Genomic DNA, 15,743 nt, shown 5'->3' with positions numbered 1-15,743 from the left:
GGGTTCACAGAACCATTTAACGCTTGGTAAGAGAGACCTATTTCCATGTTACAGATTCAGTAGGAAACTTGCCTCTTTGACATACGAGAATACCAAAAGTAATGTATTTTAGTCCAAGGAAGTCCACAGTAAATGAATATGTTGAGTCTTAGAGTGACTGAATTGTATTCATACTTTGAAAGAGAAGAACAAAGTATTAGAAAACAGTGTATATATGTAAAAATAAATAACTAGATGCTCGATTATTTTTATCAACATCCCTAAAAAAGTTGGCATAATTTATTTTCTCCCCCTGGGGAACATACAGGATAGTCTTATATTTGGAATTACCTTCTATTTAGGCACAGCTAATAACGTGATTTAGGATACCATACCTCTTCTTGAACATGCATGGAAAATTCCAGTCCTAGTAATTTTTATTCTTGAAAGTCAGTTTTTATGTCCATGTGAATTTTCCTAAATTAATTAGTGCCATACAAAGATCTAACAGTTATGTCCAAATGAGCTATTTTGGGAATTAGGGTGTGTCCCCTACTCAGAACAGGTACCTTTCCTCATGCCTGAGCACGTACTGGGTGGAGAAATTTATTGGAAGATACGCTTGCTTCTGCCCGGCTCTCCTGATGGGGAGTGGGAACCCCTGATGGTGGTGGGTGCCTACAGGGGGATCTTGAAAGTCGTAGGGCCACATGCCTTCCTGTTGGGAGGGAGGGGGAGCCCACCTGTATTTTTCTAGAAGATTTGGGTTTCTTTCAGACCAGGACAGGCTCATGAGTCTGAGAGTCAAGATTTGAAGGAAACTTCGCGTTGAGCCACAGCACCTGCCTGCTCGGAGTCCCACCGTCCCACCGGTGAACTCACTGTCCCGTCCGTTCCCGCTCACACAGCCGGCTGATGAGCGTCTCTCTCCCGTTTCAGATCCTGCAAGTGTGAGTTCGAAACTGGGGAGTTGAAACCTTCCTCCCCACCCACCCCTTCCCACCCCTGCTGGTTCTGGCTCCCACGGTTCTACTCAGCGAGTTGAGGTCTCCCCCCGCCCACGTCCCGAGGCCTCGTCTGCATTCCTGCACAGTCCCTCCTTCCGGCCAGACCCCACCTTCCAGGCTCTGCTCCATGACCAAGGACCGGAGTCTCCTCGTCTTGCCAGATCTAAGACCGGACTTCTCGGACTGTGCTTGACTCCTTTGTCACGTTGGACACTGTCAGGCCCTTGGTCTCACGCCGGCTCCTGTCCTCACCACCCACCCAGGTGCTGATGTGCTCCAGGATTTCTTCTCGCCCCCCTCGATGTCAGCTCCCCTGGATCACTGATCACCCGTCCCGGGTGTCACCCGGCCACCCACCACAGCTGTCCCCCTTGTCTGTGTGGGCCACTGGGACCTCAGGCTCAATGTGCCCAAAACCAGACCCGTGGGCACCATGCCCCCCGACCCAAATACATGTTCCTCCCGTCCCTCCTCCTGGGTCACAAACTGAGGTTTGTGTGGCTATTGACTGGCCACTCCCTGCCAGTGACCGGGCGGGAGGCCCTGGTGTGGAACCCGTGTGGTCCGGCCGTGGGGGGACGGGCGGTGCCCGCCGAGCATCCTGAAGGGGAGGCCCACGACCAGGCCCGGGAGGGGGCCTGCTGCTGTGTTAGGGAGGCGGTGTCAGGACCAGCCTGTGAAGACGGGAGATCAGGGAAGAGGCTTGAAGGACATCTCGGGGAGGAACATTCCAGGCTGAGATCCCGGAGAAGCCCCCAGAGGCCGGACAGCTTGTGAAACAGTTTCTGAATCTGCTGATTTGGAAAATGGCAAATGCCACGGATCTGGGCCGTGCTCTGAGCCACAGCAGAGACCCCCGGGTGGCCACGCAGAGGGGCAGACCCTCATGACCGAGCAGGAGCAGGCTGGTGTCAGTCAGCCACCAAGGCCTGGCTCTGCCACATGACGCCAGGGTTGCTGCACGTCCTGTGCCCCCGCCCCCGCCTTCTGGCAGCCCCACCTCCCCTCTCCCCCCCTCCCCCCCCTCCTCCCACCCTGCGGCCTCCCCACCAGGGCCTCCTCTGCACATGGAGGGCAGCGGACCACGCTGTGGGAACCCGAGCCTTTCGTGAAGAAGGGCTGTCAAACCCGAGAATGGAGTCTGCTGAGTGGAGGCAGCAGAAGGAGACCAGGGGAGGCCCGGGTCGGGCCCAGACTCGCTCGCGGCACAGCTGCCCGTCCGTGGCCAAGTCACTTAACCCGTCCGTGCCTTGGTGTCTGTGTCTGTAAAATGGGTTTAATAGTATCTGTCCCCTAAAGACTTCAGAGGCTGTTTGTGAAGCTTAATGAGTGAGGTCCATTAAACCCCTCAGAAGAAAGGTGTAACTAAACACAAAGCACTATTGTAATTAGCTCTCAGGCTCTTTAAACCAGGTCGCATCTTGTTTTAAGAGAGTTGCCACGACGACGGGTTTGTTTGAAAAACACATAAAAAAGGTGTGGCCATAAATCTCACAATAATAACTAAATTTACTTTGCTGGTTTCTATCATAATAAAGAACCGTCTAGCTCCTGACCAAGAGTCACGCTGGCGGCAACCGTCACTGCGACTAGGGATGCCGGCAAACTGTCACCACAGCATGGACGGCACCAGCTTCCCTCTGGGGCGCACGGCAGCCACTTCATAACTGATTTGGGGTTAATGAGCTCACAGTGCCTGACACTCCGTAGGCTCTGGAGTGGAGACATGTTCATGGCACCGGTAATGCGGGTCCTGTTAGCGTTCTCCAGAGAACAAACGCACAGAACAGAAGAGATACGTACAGATTTGCTGTGGGGGCCTGGCTGACATGGTGATGGAGGCCGCCAAGTCCCCAGATCTTCCATCAGCAGGCTGGGGCCCCTGGGCAGCCAGCATGGCTCCGTCCATGTCCAAAGGCCTGAGAAGTCGAAGAGGCTGTTGCCGTCAGGAAGCCAGCGGGCTGGAGACTCGGGAAGACCTGTGCCCTGGTGGTGCCGTCAGGCAGGAGTTCCCTCTTGCTCTGCTTTTCTGTTCTGTTCGGGTCTTCGACTGACTGGGTGAGGCCTACCTTCATCGGGGAGGGCCATCGGCTTTACTCAGTCAACCAACTGAAATGTGATTTCATCCAGAGACTCTCAAAGACACCCCCGGGATGATGTCTGACCAAACGTCTGGGCATCTGTCCACAGGCCATCAACCAGTGCAGTGGCATTCACAGAGCCTCAATAAGTGCCTGGCATGGAATTCAGCACACAGGGAGCTCTGGGTCCAACCTTGTTGGATGGATCAGCGGATCAATGGACACATGGGTGTGGGGAAGCTGCTGGACTCTACCTCGTGCTTTATGGACCCTGCGCTGTAGTTGGGGGCCCCAGCGAAGGTTTGGGAGCAGATATTAATAAATTACTGAAGTTTCAGAGAAAGGTGAGGCTAGGAAGATAAGGAAGAAAGCGGAGAGCACAGCTCCTAATTCACCCACAACGGGAGCATGAGGAGGGCCGGGTTTGAGGCACAGACACCCCAACTCCGAGGATTGGCTCCCTGGCAGCTGGGTTCTTCCCTCTTGGGAAAGCAAATCCCGTCCGAGGCCCGAAGGCCTCGCTGGCTCCAGCAGTCCACTTTGAGCTGCTGGACCGCCAGGCTTGGAGCTCGGCGTGTGCCCCCACTCGGCCTCCTCCTGCGCACTCCTGGGAAGGGGGCGCCCCCCATCCCCAACAGGGCTCAGCGCGGCGGAACGTGAAACTGCAGGTGCGCGATGAGGGCAAAGACTTGATTGCCTCACTGGGACTAAACTGACCGGAGGGGGCGCCTGGGGAGCTCAGTGGGTGAAGCCTCTGCCTTTGTCTCAGGTCATGATCCCAGGACCCTGGGATCGAGTCCTGCATCAGGCTCTCTGCTCAGCGGGGAGCCTGCTTTCCTCTCTCTCCGCCTGCCTCTCTGCCTACTTGTGATCTCTGTCAAATAAGTAGATAAAATCTTTAAAAAAAATAAAAATACAAAATAAACTGACTGAACACACTAGCTCTTGGGGATGTGCCACAGATGGTCAGATAGGAATGGCTTCAGGAAAAGAAGAAGGAAGAACGTGCTGGAGACGTAGGAGGAGGGACAGGGCTGCGAAGGCAGGTTAGCTGGAGCTCCAGGCGACTCGGCCTCGTGGCCTCCCAGAGCCAGCACCAACCCGGGAACCTTCCTGTCATAGGGACATGGATCTCAGTGGGGGTTGGGACAGGGAGACCAGGGGACAGACCCGGCTGAGAGCTACAGACGCCCGCTGGTTTCCTGCTGGTGAGAAACCGCCCGGGCAGCAGCGGGAGGCAGGAGATGGGGAATGAGGAGAGACGGGCCCGCGGGCCAGGGGCGGAGGGCAGGTCCCCGGAGGCGAACAGCGAGGGAGGCCCCATCCCTAGGCTGGGCTCCAGGCAGCAGGACCCGGCTGAGAGGCCGCTGTCCTGAACGGCAGATTGTTCCAGGCCTGTGGGCTTCTCTGCACCTGGGAGGGGCACCCCCTCGGCAGAAGGGGGATGGAAGGTGGATCTTGGAAGAATCCTTTAAGAAATTTCTGCTGCGAAGTAATTATTTGCCCTCGGGGTTTGGCCCAGCAAGCGGGGTCCCTGCCTTTCATGTAGTCAAGGGCAGCCCTGCAGGAAGAACACGCAACGTGTTCTTTCTTCCTGGAGAGTCGGAGGCAGGCGCTGTGTGCAATCAGATGAAAAGACTCGGGTTTTGGGGCGGACACTGGCCAGCTCGCCCTCGGCCTGGGGAGTGTCCGGGGGCCGCACCACCCAGGAGCTCCGTCCCTACCTCCCGGCTCTCTGTTCTTCAGTTTTCATTACTACTTTCTAGACCTTAGCTAGTCCGTGCCCGAGGCCATCCATCCGCGTTAGCCTTAACCTTCAAATGAACTACTGGAAGCCCCAGCAGGCAGGTCCCAGGAGGTCGGCTGTGGTCTGCTGGTTCTCAGCCCATACAGACACAGGGAGGGGAATGGCAGGGTGGGGGGGGGGAGGGTAAAACCATGCACCTCTGCCCACTTCTGGTTCCTGGCTGGGACCTGGTGACCAAGGTGACATCCGGCAAGGTCAGGAGGTAGGGACAGAACTCTCCCCATTCTGGAACTGAGCATGCCCTTTCAAAGAGGCCTGGGTGGTCTGCCCCTTTGTGAATTTTAGCAAACAAGTGAAACAAGTTTCTTCCGGTTGCTGGTAACCATAGCAACGTCCTCCACAGGGACGATTCTCCCCACCCCCACTGGGCCTCCCAGCGGCAAGGACCAGATCTGCCTTTTACCATAGCTGCAAACTTGGAAATCTTACTAAATCATGCTGGATTTCTTCATCTGTAAAATGGGCATGATTATTTCTACCTCACAAGGCTGTGGGGGCATTTAATGAGGTAAGGTGTGCAAAGAACCCAACAGTGCCTATTAGATGGTAGGTTCCTAGTGGGTGTTCAACATCACCACCTCTCCACCAGCATGGACCAGCTTCACCACAGGGTGGCCCTGCAGGGCGCCATTCTGCCCGAGGGACAGTTGCCTGACTAATGACAAGATGGCGCCCGGGGAGCTCCTGCTCCAAATGAGGTCCCAGGCCCTATGTCGGGGACATGGGCTCCACACTTGGGCCACAGACACCGAAATCATGGAAATAGGGCTCCTGGAGTCCTGGGGTCCCCTCCCCACTGCCTGGCCCTATTTGTGCCACCACCTGTTCATCAGCTGAAGCCAAAATCTCCAGTAGATTGTCCCTCCTCCTTCCTGATACCACCTGCCAGGTACTTTCTGTCTTTCCAGAGTCATCCCTTTGGACCAAGAACACAGGAGACTTCCTTCCTGGCTCAGGCTGCCTGGTGGTCTGCCGACGCCTACCTTCCCTTCTCTCGGGATGTTACCAAGACCCCAGGTGGAAAAATCCCTTCTCATTTCCCGGCCGTTTTCTGGATGGGAATGAGCCCCAACCTTTGAATGAATTTCGAGTGTTTCACCGCCTCCATCCACCGTAGCCTTTCTCCCTTTGGTTTCAGAATCCCGATCTCCTGGGTTTCAAACAGTTGCCTTTTTTCAAAAGCAGGTCTGTGGTTTAAATCACTACACAGGGCACCTGGGTGGCTCAGTCGTTAAGCGTCTGCCTTTGGCTCTGGTCAGGATCCTGGAGTCCCGGAGTCGAGCCCCGCACTGGGTGCCCTGCTCAGTGGGGAGTCTGCTTCTCCCTCTGCTCCCTACCTCGTGCTTTCTCTCTCTCTCTTCTCAAATAAAATAAAATCTTCTAAAAAATTTTTTTAAAATCACAACACAATACATGAATCTGGCTTATAACTCAGGAGTTATTATGAAATATTTCCAGCATTCCTGGCTTCAGAATCTCTGGTGGCAAAATGTCACGGTGGGGGCCTGCGCGTTGCGTGGCTGGTGTGTTTCTGGAGGGCCGGCGTGTCGCGCGACCCCCGGAAGACGTGCGGGTGCCGGGAGGGGGTCACTGGCATGACATCTAAAGGCGGGAGCCAGGCGGGGTGCCAGGAGTGACGGGGCGGAGGGACGGCAAATGCCTCAGAGGAAGGCCCCAAACTGCCGCCTTCAGCTCCGAGGGGCCTCAGGCCCTGCAGCCCCGGACCGTGTTCCCCTCGCTTGCCTGACCGCATCCCCAGCTTCCCCCATTAGGACCTGATCTCTGAAGAGGATTTGGGACTCCCGAGAGTTGCGTCAGTCATCTCCGAAGCTACTCTTCAGTCAGAGTGTTCTTCGGACTCTGTGGGGAAGCCTTTCCCTGAGCGCCCCTGGGAGCCCTTTGCCCTCGGGCAGGGAGGGGGGCAGGGGTAGGACTCCTAGGAGACACTAAGACCAGGCGCCTCCCTCCAGCTCAGCCTAGAAAGGCCTGGCAGGCCGCACAGTGACAGGGTGGGGTGCGCCTAAGCCTCCAGGCACAGGGCCCAGCCCCGGAGGGGGCAGCGGGCTTCGTGTGAGCCCCGAGGGCCTGGGCCTCCGTCCTGGAGCAGAGGCTCCGGGCGGCTTCTTGAGCCCAAGGATGACTTGGCCCGTTCAACCCGCCTGCGGCCCCGATCACCTCACGTCCAGGGAAGGGCGGCTGATCCTCCGGTTCTTCTCAGAGGCTGGGCTGGGGGGCCCGAAATGCTGTAGGAGGAAGCGGGGTGTTTGCTGTGTGTTGGATGGCATTTATACCAAAAGCTTGGGAGCCCTCGCCTGTTCTGACTCCTTGTGTGTGTGAGGACAGGAAGGAGCCGGGAAACCCATGCTCCGGGCCCATGTCGCGCGCTGGTCATCTTAGGTGGGCGCCAGCCTCTTGCCTGCGGGGTGGGGGCGGGGGAGAGTCTGGGGATGCAAGCCGGCAGGCCTCATCCTGCTGGTGGACCTTATTTTCTGTTGCTAATCGGAAGAGAAAGACATGCTGATTATTTTATAAGACTTATTAAACATCACAGAAGTGTAACCAGGAAAGCCAAGTCCCCCGCCCTCCGACCCCCTTCCCTAGCCCTGTCTCTCCAGAGACCATACTGTCAAATCAGCAGACCTCACAGAGTTGACTTGGGTTTTGCCGGGCAGAGGGGCAAGTTCAGGGGCTGGCACCTTCCCTTCGGCCCCGGCCGACCCTCGAGACCTCGGGGCTGGGGGTGGGCGGGCGGTGCATAGCGCTGCTCTGGGCACTGTGAGGGTTCCGGTGTAACAAGGTAGGACCACCGTCCACAGCAGGTGTTGGGTCCATGGTCAAAGGAGCGAGACTGCTAGAAAGCGAAGGTCAAGCAAAAGCTTTATTTCGCACCAAGCACCTAGAATCAAACTGACCGGCCAGGGCCGTCTCTTGCAAAGGGGCGACCTCTCTCTGCCTTATCGATGAGCTTTTAAGGGCAAAGGCCATGTGGTTGGGCCTGGCCACGTACAGGGGGCCAATGAGATTGTGACACACAGAGAAAGCTGCATAGTCCTGCCAGGTCACACACGGGTGACCAACTGAATTACAATTTACCCTAGTAGACATTTGAACTAGCCTATCACCTAGTTCAGAATTGGCGCCCAAAGGGCCCATACTCCTTGGTAGCTCGGAGACAGTATGCGCCCCCGCTGATTGGATACCTCCACCTGGCTGGATCCACCTTTGCATTTGGCCTTTGTTACCTGGGACTGGTTTCTGGGACTTGTTTTTAAGTAAGTCCCTTGGGGGGAGGGGGGAGAGGGACAGTTTAAGTTTTACGGCATAAACAACAAAATCACGGTTTAACTGGATGGCGTCGCTCTGGCTAAATAGGCCCTTACACAGGGAGACCAGAAGACTGAACATTATTGGTGTTCTAGGTAGGATCCTGGCCCCGAAAAGGACAGCGGGCAAAACCAAGGACATCCGTGCGAAGCATGAACTGGATATCCGCGTCCCGGCCTTGGTTCAGGAATTGAACGACACGTTCCTAACAGACCCAAGATGGTGATGACAGGTGATGGACCCTGGTGCTGGGTCGACAGGGGACACCCTGCCCTATAGTCTGTTTTTCTGTAAATCTGTTTGAGAAAACGAAGTCTACATTTCAAGACTTGAGTCAAAAGAAAACAAGACCCCCCCAAAACGAGATAAAGCAAAACGGTAAATGGCTCATCAAGGCGGAGGGAGGCGGAGGCTCTGTCTGAGCGTTCTCCCTCCTCTGGCCGGAAGCCGCAGAGCTCACACTCCCGGGCCCTGTAGGGCGCCCCCCGCCAGCCCCCGCCCCACCCGGCAGCCAGCCTCCCAGTAATGCAAAGGAACAGAAGCTGGGATTTGGGGAGAGAGCAGTGAGGGGCTCCGTCTGCACCCCTGTTCACATCCCTCCCTGGCGGGGCCCAGTCAGACAAGCAGCACCCTTAGCCCCGCAAATAGCCCACAAGGAGGGGGGCAACTCATGGGTATTCCGAGGGTGGAGGCCGGGCCTCCCTGCTCTGGCTTTAAGCCCCCGCTGCCAGCTTCTGGGAAGGGCCCCGCGGGTGCCCACTGAGCACGGGAGTCCTCGAATGAGCCATGCGTTGGTTTCCAGATCTTGCTGGAAGGGCTGCATGGAGGCCTAAAGCCAGGGCCGGTGCAGGTAGGGGCCCTGACTGCCACTCCCTGCGCCTGGAGGCCTGAGGTGGAGGCCCAGAGGCTCATAAGCCTCCTTGACCCACTTCCCATGCTACTGTTTTTCAGGGACGGGAGGTCAGATCCAGAAAGCGCTTCTGCGCCCCACAGCTTCCTGCCCCCGGGTGTCCCCACACTGCCTTCCTGTCCAACACCTGAGCGGAGTCGCGAGCCCAGGGAATTGACCGGCCGGCCTGGAGAAGCCGCGTTCCTTCGGGTTGCTTCCCCTGGACGTGTGTTTGTGAAGGTCTCCGCAAACACAACTGTTTGGAAAAGGCTTGAAATAGGAAACAGAGTCCCAGTTGAGTATCTAGGTTACAGGAGAGTCTAAAAAAAAGAGAGAAAAGAAAAAATTAGAATCATTTCCTTCGAGGTTGCCAAGCGTGGAGGTCCTGTCCGGATCCGCATATCCTGCAGATGAGTCAACTTGAATTTCCCTCCCCGGCCTCCAGTCTGGCCCCGTCCGCTCACCTGGGGGGCCCCTGAAGGAGCGGGCGGCCCCGGGTTGGGGGGGCCCGGGCCAGCTCCTGCTCTGTCCCAACGTTGCCCTTCCTCTGCTATTTCCGGGTGCGTGGCACAGTGGGGCTCGGTGTGTTCCCGCGGCCGTGCTGCCCTCATCACCCTCTTCACCCCCCCAGACAGAAACCCTGTGCCCACGAAGCACTCGCGCCCCCTCCCCCAACAGCCCCTGGAAAACTCCATCCTACTCTCCATCCCTCTGACGCTGACAGTTCTCGCTGCCTCACGGAGGGGGAGTCCTACAGTCTTTGTCCTTTGATGTCTGACTTCACTTCATTTACCACAATGTTTTCAAGGTTTACCTGTATGGTGGTAGCATGTACCCAGATTTCATCTTAATGGCTGGATAATACCCCCTCACCTGCATATACGCATTTTGCTTATCCATCCATCCCTTGACGGGCACTCACGTTGCTTCTGTATTTTGGCTGTTGTGGACAATGCCTCTATGAACACGGGGACACAGTATCTGTTTGAGTCCCTGCTTTTAGCTCCTTTGAAGTGAATTGAGGGCAGCTCCAGCCCCTGCTGCCCGAGGACAGTCCGTCCCTGTTCTGTCCGGTGTGCTCATGTGTCGGGCTCCCTGCTCAAGGACACCCCAGCTCCCTCCCTGCAGGCTCAGCTTGATCAGCCCCTTCCTGCACCCCGCACTCCTCCCCGCATGCTCATCAGCGCCCGTCAGCTCTGGGTGCAGGGATTTTGTCTTCCTGGTGCATCTCTGGGAGCAGTTTCATCATCCAGGGAAGCAATGAGCACAGATAGTAAATAATAGTTATGAATAAAGGAGAGCAAACCCCACGCTGGTATTACACAAGGTGTGATGCATTGGAAGGACGGGGTACACTTACCCATCTGAGTCACATCCAATTTATTTGTCAGATTCCTCAAATTGTGCAAACGGCCCATTCCTCATCTAATGGGTGTTTGCCACCCACAGCCAGGCTCCAAGGATTCGTGCCTTCCTTGTCACTGCTTGGGTGTGAGCTCTTCTGGGAGTGAACCCCAGCTCCACGGGAGCCAGCAAGTGAGAGGTAGTGAGTAGCCTGTCAGAGGGAAGATGCAATCTGTCTGAACAACTCTCCTGCCATTATCCCTGGTGGACTGTTGGTACACAAGAGAAAAATCTGGATTTTTTCAGAATACCAGTGCTCTCCACTTTCCCTCCAATCATGTCAGTAGAGAAATCTCTGAGCACCAGTGGGCCGCGGCCACACCGGCTGCCTCCCAGCAGCCTCCCAGGCCACACTGGTCTGGCCTCCAGCCTCGCAATAGGGGGCTGAGGCTCCCAGCCTCTCACCTGACGGAAGGAGGTGTGCACTTGCCCGAGGGGACCTGCACCCGGGCTAGACTTGGGGACTTCTTCAGTGCTTCCCCCAAACATCCCTGCCCCCCCCCAGATGCCCCTCACCTCACTTACCTGCCTCTGTGTCCCCTCGGTCTCTCCATCCCCTTACGGCCCAGTCCGGCAGCTTTGTTAGCTTTGTTCTTCCTCTTGCCTTAAGTGGAGAACACAGATGTCCCAGCTGTCCCAGGCTCAGAAGGGAAGCTGTCGCCCTGTGCCATGTGGTGGGCCTGTGTGGGGGGCACAGGGGCTGCCACAGAGTTGGGAGGCAGCAAGGGACAGGGGAGGCTCATGCACAGTCTGAGGCTCAGAGGGCAGGGGACCTCCTGGTCAGAGATGGTCCCAGGACGGGGGCTTAGACGTGGGTCTCCCGCTCACACACCCCACCCCCTCACCCCCCGCCACCGCCCCAGCTTGTCCCCGACACGTGCACACCCGAGAGTGCAAACCAGCAAGAATCCCGCCTCTGTTCTTCCCCCCCATGCTGACCCCCATCAGGTTGGGATGACCCCATCCCAACCTCAGATGTGGGACAGACGCAGGGTTTCTGCCCCGTCTGCACAGAGACTGGTCCTTACTGCAACTGCCTAATGTCTCCAGAGGAATTTGCTATTTAATGGCATCCTATGATCGTTTTATAAAGAAAAGAATCAGCCCGCTTTTCTGTTGAGAATATCTGAATTTTCATAGGTAGGGTTTGCTCAAGGTAGGATTGCTTGTTGAAAGAGAGACAGAGAGAGAGAGAGAGTGGGGAAAAAAAGTACCAGGTTGCTTAGTGAAAACTGAATTTCAGATAAACAACAGATAATGTTTGAGTTTAAGTACGTCCCAACTCCTGCACGGGACCCACTGAAATTCCCATGTGCCTGGGGACCTGTAGGTGGTCTTCTGTTATGGGATGAGTGTATCCCCCAAGATCCACATGTTGGAGTCTTAACCTCCCATACCTATGAGTGTGACCTTCTTTGGAAATATGGTCATTCAGATGATCAGATTAAAATGAGGTCATTAAGGTGGGCCCCCATGTCCCCATAAAACGGGGAGACCGGGACGCAGACACATAGCTGGGAGAGTGTGTGTGAAGATGAAGGCAGGCGTCCCCATGATGCTCCTACGAGCCGAGGACCACCAAGGATTGCCAGCAAACCACTAGGAGCAGAAGGAGAGGCTGGACCAGATCTCCCCTCGCAGCCTTGGAAGGCACTAACACCACCAACGCCTTGACCTTGGACATCCGGCCTCTAGAACTAGGACGTAAATGTCTGTCGTTGAAGCTTCCCAGCGTGTGGTGCTGTGCCCCGGCAGCCTTGGCTAGCCGACTCGGCGGGCAGCCCGGGCCGGAGCCCCCCCGGTCCTGCCCTTCTCGCTCTTCCCGGTCAGGCCCCGAGGGCTCGCCGATGACGGACGCAGGTTCCCGCGGCTCCTGTGATCTGTCCCGTGGCGCTCGGGGTGGTGGAAGGAAAGGTCCCGCGTGGCCGAGGGAGGCCTGCCCGAGGAGCGCCAGGCTGGGCGGTGAGCGAGGCCTCGCGTGCCCTCGAAGGGCAGTCGGTGCCGCCGAGCCTCGCTGGCCCGGCTCCTGTGTGCCGGTGGCGGAGCGCCGCGGCAGCCGCGGGGGACGGCCACCAGTCCGTGCTGGAGGAAGGATGCGGGCAGCGCCTCTCTGTCATGGCCTGAAGACTAAAGCGGCCGTGAAATCAGTGATACCACATTATTGCTTCCTGGCCGTGCGGGGTGGGCTTCCTTCCCATGGCCAGCGGCCCCCGAGCGGCGGCTCCTGCTCTGGAAAAAGGCTGCAGACACGTGTATCCTGGACAGCTGGGGTGGGGAGTGTTTCCTCTTCATTGTTTGAAGGAGCACTCAGGGGAAAATATGGAAAAAGCCGGAGAGTACACGCAGGTCGCCTGATCCAGGTGGTGTGGCCAGGCCTTGGGGGACGCGGCCAGCCGGGCATGGAGGCCCCGGGCATGGCCTCCAGCTCCCAAACGCCTGGCGCACAGCGTCCCACCCGCCTGGCCCCTTTTGTCCCGGCGGCCTGTAGAGCTGTTGTTCCTCCCAGAACAAGGGCAGTGTCATTTCGGGGGACCTGGGGGTCCCCACTGCCCATAGTAATGTGGGGGCCTGAGGAACCATGCTGGGGGGCACCCCACACACACACTGCCCTCACAAGGGAGCTGCCATGTAGGGCTTTCCCTCAGCTTCCTCCGGGGCTGGGGCTACTGCTGACGGTGGTGGGTTCTCAGCTCTCAGGGCACCTGTCCTGCTTGCCCACAGGGTAGACTCCCACACCCTCCGGGTCCAGCACCACCACGCGCACACCGGGAGCTACGTCAGAGTCCCCTGTGCCCCCCACACCTCATGGAACCTGCACCCCATCAGGTTGCTGCATTAATTGTTATTGCATGGAAGTTTCCAGAAGGTTTAAGTCCAAGCTAGAGAAGAACCAGGTGAATCAAAGAAATGCAGACTGCCTTAGCAGGTGATGAGTGACTGCCCAGCAAGCGGTGGGCTCCAACAGAAGAGGGGCAACCGCACCGTAAGAAGCAGCGTTAGCCATTACTAGGGCCGAAGGTACGGGAACAAGTGGTCCTCCACGGCCTTTCGACTGGAGCTTCTAAGAATCTTTATAACTGACCGGAGTACCAAGGCCCTGTAGCCCAGCTTCTCCCTGATGCCACTGCCCTCCAAAACACCATTGTTTCCTTCAGGCTTTGGGATTGTAGAATACGATATCCCCAACATTTCTTCTCCCTTCTTCCAGCAGAAACCCCAAATGTTAGCACAGGACCCCCATGAACAAAGACTACACTTCCCAGCCTCCCTGGAGCTAGGTGTGACCGTGACAGTAAGTTCTGGACCAGGGAGTATGACAGAAGCGGTAAGTACCATCTCTGGGAGTCAGGTTCCTTCAGGAGGGAGCATCCTTCCTAATCTCCTGCCTCCTCCCCAGGGGCTGGGATTCCAGCACAGTGGCCAGATTTCAGCAGCCATTTTGGGCTGTGAGGGCAAAGGTTACACCCGTGGGGTGAGTCTCTGAAAGCCGGGAGGACCCCAGAGATCCTGGTGATCTTGTGGAGCTCCTGTACGGTCTGACCTTCTGGAACACCGGAGGGTGCTGCTTTGGATCCTTCTGCGCCGGATGGAACAACTAATATATTCAGTTGATAGTGATATCCACAATTTCCAATTTCCTTGAAGGGAGGAACGGTGTTTTACATTTCTTTGTATTCTTTTCAGCATCTGGCCCATAGTGACTGTTTTGATTTGATTTGATCTTTTAAAGGATGGGTTAGCCAGGGAGTCACACAATATACACAGCAACTTCCTGCTCTGTCCGCTGACACTTCCCTCTTGCGTTCTAAAAATTACCTCTTTTAGGTTGCACACAGGCCCTTTGTAAGAGATGCCAAGCTCACTTTGGACCCAAGTGAGGCTGATGACGGGCCTGGCTGACCTCGCTTCTTAGATCCAATTCTTTCCAGATGGGAAGTTCCCTCCAGCTGCTGAGAAGGAAGCCTCTGATGGAGCCCATGGGTGAGCCGAAGGCCAGGGGAGGAGAGGCCTCCGGGAAGGAAGGGCTGGGGTCAGGGGACCGGTGCAGGGCAGCCCCTGGCCATGAGGCAGGCTTTCTGGTGTGCCCTGGGGCCACAAGCACAGGGGACCCCTGGAGCTGGGGCCCCGCAGCAGCCCCAACCGCTTCACTGAGAAGGTGTGCGCTGCTAGGAATGGCAGGACACAGAATGTTGGGTGCCGGGGCCCAGCTCCCCTGGGTGGGCTCTGGATGTGGACAAGCTGTGGCTCTTTTCCTGACAGCAACAGTTTCTTCCCAGCTTGGGGGGGGGGGGGGATGAGACCTCTTTATATCTTCCTTTATACACATCTGCATTGTTTTTCTGTTTTTGAAGCCTATTTGCTTTTGAAGGACTCCTGTCGTTCAAAAGGAAATATTTAAAATCAATTCTTAAAAAAAAGGAGCCATTAGCACGGAAAGATAAAAACCCAGGAATGCCTCTCCACAGCCTTCTCTGGGAATGGAACTCGTTTCCAACTGTGGGGTCAGCCAGACTCGGGGTCACGGGTGAGAAAAGCTTCGGGAATTCCAGACGCGGCTCTGGGCAGAGGTTGGGGGATGTCAGGTAGTCACAAGGGTCAAGGAGCCTGGGACGAGTTATGTGCATGTCTGCCAGTGAAAGGACTCAGGAGAGTATCTCTATTTCCATACTGTTTGTTCCTGCAGCCACCGAGTTGGGCTCCATAAGACAAGGCTAAAACCGCACGGTTTCGGGGCTTGGCTTCACGGGAAGGACCCGGAGTTAGGGTGGGTATGGGAAGCGCGCCCCTGGCCATAGACAGCATCTGGGTACTCTCTCAGGGTGCACTTTGCACCCCTAGGAGCTAGATACCATGTAAGATGCCACTCGTTGTGTCCAACTGCGGCTCACACTGACCCTGGGGGGCCCCATAGTGTCTGCCCATTTCATAGATGAAGAAACTGACTCTGACCAAGGTTCCCACAGCCCGTGAGTTGCCCGGTTGGAACGGGTCCCTCTCGGTCTTCCAGGCTGAGCTGTGTCTACCCAGACTGGACGGGCAGGCACAGTCTGTGCCCACTGAATTGATCCAAATGTGCGGGAGATGCTTAGCACAAATTATACTAGGGTTCACACATTTTCGTTTGCTTATCAGGCACCTGCTGTGTGCGTGGCCTCGTGTGGAGGTTGGCAGAGGTATGGGGGCAACATGATGTTGAGTGTTTCTTCAAGTGGCTGAGAAGCAAGGTGCACACAGAGGACAATGCCCAGTGT

This window comes from Mustela nigripes, chromosome 7 (genome assembly GCF_022355385.1).
Source record: "Mustela nigripes isolate SB6536 chromosome 7, MUSNIG.SB6536, whole genome shotgun sequence".
Taxonomy (NCBI): domain Eukaryota; kingdom Metazoa; phylum Chordata; class Mammalia; order Carnivora; family Mustelidae; genus Mustela; species Mustela nigripes.
Note: the sequence above shows the minus strand (reverse complement) of the source record.